Source organism: Octopus bimaculoides, chromosome 11, assembly GCF_001194135.2.
Source record: "Octopus bimaculoides isolate UCB-OBI-ISO-001 chromosome 11, ASM119413v2, whole genome shotgun sequence".
NCBI classification, from domain to species: Eukaryota; Metazoa; Mollusca; class Cephalopoda; order Octopoda; family Octopodidae; genus Octopus; species Octopus bimaculoides.
The window spans coordinates 20,109,361-20,114,858 of record NC_068991.1 but is presented as its reverse complement, the minus strand read 5'-3'; positions in this window follow the sequence as shown (position 1 = coordinate 20,114,858).

The following is a 5,498-nucleotide window of genomic DNA, read 5'->3' as shown; positions in this document are numbered from 1 at the left end:
TCCTGCGTACTTCCATGGAGCGTCCGACCATCTCGATGTGTTTGGTCTCCGGGAGCAATCCTCAATGTCTCTAGTTTCCGCTTTAGTCGCTCAAGAATCAGTACACACAGAATAGACACGGGAGATCACCACATTGATGGACCGAAGTTCTGAACAGTTCCGATAGGTGGCCATTCACTCTAACCACTGAGCAGGTTTCGCTGTTTTACAGTGATCTAGCTTTTGATAAGGGGACGGAAACCGGTTGCTTTGGAGGAGAGCCACAAAACTGTGAGGGTAGACTCTGTCGACAGTATTTAATTGATCTATGTTGATCAGAGACCTACTCATATTCGATCCTTTGCCCACCCTCTCATGTATATTGCATGAGCCGCAAGTTGTCGCAGGAAGATCAGTCGGAGATGTTACATCAACAATCAAGTTACCACCTACAATCACCAGCTTCTTCGCTAAACCATCGACAACATTTTGAAAAGAACATTCAAGAAAGTTAAGAATCAAAACTTACCAATATGATACCTCTTTTCGTGACCTTCCTCTACCACCTCTCGTCAGAGAGATTTTACTTTCTGCTGTTAGTTACGGTAGATATATGCCAACAAATCACCGAAAACTACAAGCTTAAAGACAAAAATCAAATAGGGTAAATAATCAAAAGAGGCGAGTAGCTAGCCATTGTGTCCTGTACTTATGTGGCTTCTGTCAGCTTTTCACATCACACCGCTTCCAAGGTTGCGACTCGAGGTAGGCCGTTAAGATTTGCAGTTAAGTGTTATCTGGCTCATCATTTTTTCCAAATTCGAGCAAAGTACTACTGAAAAAATCTACTTGGGATAAAGTAGCATGATCTTTATATGGTCCATGAAAGACAGAATTATAACTTTCTTTTACCCTGTCCCACCACTGCCATTTGGGCATGGAAGACAGCTTGTGCTCCTTCGTGAAAGCACCTTAGCTCTGACAACAGCTTCATACTTCAATTGTGCCGGGAAAGGTATGTTCAGATTTCAGTAACCGAATCTTGGACTTTGAAGTCTACCTAGATCGAAAGAACAGATCAAAAATATGTCTGTGTGGCCGACGTCTTTGAAATGTAAAGAACCTGTGCCATCACTATCATCTACCCTAAAGAAACTTTATTGATATATGATCTGGAGGAAACTATGTGATTTGTACCAATCAACATTGACACATTCGGAAAATCTAGTCGATACATGTCAAAGAGTTGAAAAGTCTGACCAGATTTGAAACCTAACGTCTAGTTCCACACATTTCCAAAAGTGCATTCAAGGCACCGTTCTGATCTACAATTAGCACCAAAGAGCAAGACTTCCTGGAGAAGTCTGTAGACGCCCTAAAACATGTGGTTACCCCGCACCTTTCGGAGGGTAACACGGCTACTAGTCTCAAGATATAGCCTCCGCTGTTGGTAACGTCCTGCACCAGCGAATTCTTAATGCGTCAACAAAGATATATATTGTGACTCCACTTCCCGATCCTAGACAACTTGAAGATGTATATATCTCATAAAAGTCAAATATGGCAGCGTAGACTTGAGTTTCAGAAATTGTGATCTCGCTGATGGCCAGCATATTTGACTAGTTATTTGAAGATTGGGTGGTTGAGGGAGATGAGATGGGGCACTTACTTTATTCCTGCGGAAGGACTGGTGATTCGTCCTTCTGGTTAATTCTGGCTGTTTACACTAGTAATTCAATGATATGGATAATTCAATGCTGACAGGATGCTCCAACTACAGAGAGACTACCATAATAAATTGTGATTGGGATTTGGCCGTTGTTAAAATTGACACTAATATAGGCACACGCTCACAATTTGATGGTGCGAGAGGTATTAAACACTTATGTTTATGTCAGAAACGATTATGATTTCAGTTAAATAAGCATTAGCCTTCGTTATTTAATTGAGATTGTCTCTGATGAATCAAACCCGTGGTCAAAGGCATTCCAGAGCTAATCACTCAATTATATTTTTGAAGGTATTGTATATTTCGAACTACCTTATCAAAGACACCCGTCTTTGTATAAGAGGTAGGTGTGATATGGAAGAAATTTAGCTGCTATCTCTTGTAAATGTAACTCTCTTTTGCTGGCGCCTAATTAGCACGGTTGTTGTACAAAACGATGCTGTTGAAGGTGAAGCGAAATGCTGTGATGTTCATGTATTTTTCTCTGTGTAAAATGATGTTAAATGAAGCGAGACTTGAATTAAAACGGGCTTCTATGCAAATGGTCTCTTGCCGTATAATGTTCTTCTGTATCTTAATAAGGGTCTCTGATATTGAAATAAGGTCTAAAATAATTCAGGTCGTTTCTAACACAGGCACGTGACCAGATATTTAGGGAGTGGTGTAGTCGATTTAATGGACCTTAATAAGTGAATCGTACTTTATCATATCGATCTCGAAAGGATGAAAGCCAAAGTTGGCTTTGGCGGGATCTAAGACTGGAATGTAAAGAGCCGAAACAAATACTGCAAGTCATTTTGTCCGGCACTCTAGCAATTCTAACATCCTACCACCCCTTTTCATTATTTCTAATAGAAGTGAGGCAGAATCATAAGCACGTCGGACAAAATGCTTATTAGTATTTCGTTCGTCCAAGTTTAAAGGCCGTCGAGGCCGAATTTGCATTGCATTCTTTCGGAATCGATGTAATAAATACCAGTTGGACACTGGAATCGAATTAATCGTCTCGGAATGTAGCGAACTCAAACACTTCAGAAGATAGTGTTCTACGCTCAAAGAATTCTACTAACCACTAATATTAAACACCAAGTCTATTAGAAAATAGAGCCAGATATAACATCGAAACACAAGTCTACGAATATGGCGGCACGCCAGACAGTGCAGTAGAAAACTGACCGACCGGAAGCTGTTGAAGTAACAGAATTGATGATGAGAATAGTGATTTTAAAAAATAGGCAAAATGTCATGGAATATCACATATTTTGAATGGGTACGATATAATCTATTATATCGATCCCAGTCAACTTTGCTTTTCATCCTTTCGGAGTCGATAAAATAAGAAATGGTCGAACACTGGGATCGATGTACTAAACTCACCCCTTCCCTAAAATTTCTGGCCTTGTGCCAACATTAGACGAAGTTATTATTTCTGTTGGTGAGCTGAAAGAATCGTTAAAACGACGGGAAAAGTACTTTGCAGTATTGGTTCAGGACTTTCTACGTTTTAGGTTCAAATCCCGCAGTGATCAACTTTACCTTTCAAAATTTCGAGGCCTATCAAATAAAGTACCAGTGAAGTACCGGGGTCGAAGTATTAACAAACCCTTTATTCTCAAAAATTGCTGCGTTTCTGCCTTAAATTAGGAGCTTTCATTGCCCCTATTAATTTTATTCGGCCTCAAGTGAATATTTGATTGGAGACGGGTGTAATATAATCGATTTATATTGACCTCAAAAACACACGGAAAATTTATTGAGAATCGAAATTAGAGTCAAGTGCTGATATCAGAATGTTACAAGGACGAAACTTTGTGACCCTTTTATGTGTGTAACTCTAGTGCCTCTTCTATAATCGTCCCTTCATTGGGCACATGGTCACACATTGGTTATTGTTGTTGTTTGAGTTTCTGTTCTTGAAACTGTTGCTCTTGTTATTATTGTTAACGTTCTGGATGCCGTTGATATTCTTATTGTTACACTTGTTATTACTACTGCTGTTGAGGCGCAAATGGCCCAGTGGTTAGAGCAGCGGACTCGCGGTCATAGGATCGCGGTTTCGATTCCCAGACCGAGCGTTGTGAGTGTTTATTGAGCGAAAACACCTAAAGCTCCACAAGGCTCCAGCAGGGAATGGTGGCGAACCCTGCTGTACTCTTTCACCACAACTTTCTCTCACTCTTACTTCCTGTTTCTGTTGTGCCTGTAATTCAAAAGGCTCAGCCTTGTCACACTGTGTCACGCTGAATATCTCCGAGAACTACGTTAAGGGTATACGTGTCTGTGGAGGGCTCAGCCATTTGCACGTTAATTTCACGAGCTGGCTGTTCCGGTTGATCGAATCAACTGGAACCCTCGACGTCGTAAGCGACGGAGTGCCAAAAAAAAAAACCACTGCTATTGCCGTTGTTGTTGTTGTGAGCGTGCTGACAGAATCGTTAACGAGTCGGACAAATGAAGAAGGAGATATTCAGGAAGTAAGAAAGAGAGAAATGGGGTGGGGGGGGACTGAGAGAGATGTCATTACATGAAATCGATAATAACAGGTTATAGCTGTAGACATTTTGTGATAACAGTACAACTGACTTCAGTGAGATTCGACCTCGCAACCCAATAATTGATAACTTGTAGAACGCAGTTACCATAAAATCGCAAAAATCTTTGTATCTCGGCGAGGGAACGCCTTGTAGCAATGCGTCGCATGGTTCAAGTCTAATTATAATGGCGACATTAATGATATTAACGACGACGCTAATGATGGCGATGATGATGGTGGTGTGGCGGTGGTGGTGGTGGTGATAATGATGATGATGATGATGATGATGATGGTGGTGGTGGTGGTGATGGTGATGGTGATGATGATGATGATGATGATGATGATGATGGTTATCATGTTGATGGTGTTAACGATAATGTCAAATAACAAAGAAGCAAATCACAAAATGTGTGTGTATGTGCAAACGTATATACAAATATGAAACGTGTATGTGTGTGTATGTCGATTTGTATGAGTATGTGTATATGTATTTGCGCTTACATGCACACACACACACAAACGCACACAAACACACACACACACACACAGAGCTCTAGATACGTCCACGCATTGATTGTAGATTTCTAGATTTGATAGGATACAAGAGATTTATTATATACTTAGGACCCAACAAAACATATACGCATTATGTATATATATATATATATATATATATATATATATATATATATATATATATATGTATATGATTATATACATGTACAAGCATATATATTTATATATGTGTGGGAGTGTATCTGGACACAAATGTTTGTGTGCAAGCATATATCTATGCACACGCACACAAATATACAATGACATCCATCCATCCATCCATCCATACATACATACATACATACATATATACATACATACATAGCCCCATACATTCATACATACACTATGCTTCACAGTATATGCTACAGCCATAATTATTTCATTTCCTTCATAGCTACTTGAGGTTTTGTGGTTTCGTTTTTCGGTTTTTGTTTTTCGTTTTCCGTTTTCGTTGTTCGCGTTTGGTTATTGAATTTGTGAGGTTTTGGACTGTAGTTAAAGATCTTATTATATCTATCAGAATCCCAATGATTTCGTTTTTATTATTTTTTTTATTAATTCTCCTTTTGTTGCAATTATTGTAGTTGTTATTGTCGCTGATGTTATTGTTATTAGCGTAATATTTAATCATTTTTTTTGTATTACCATTTATTAGTTTTGAATATAGTCTGCGAATGTATAATATCAATCATATATATA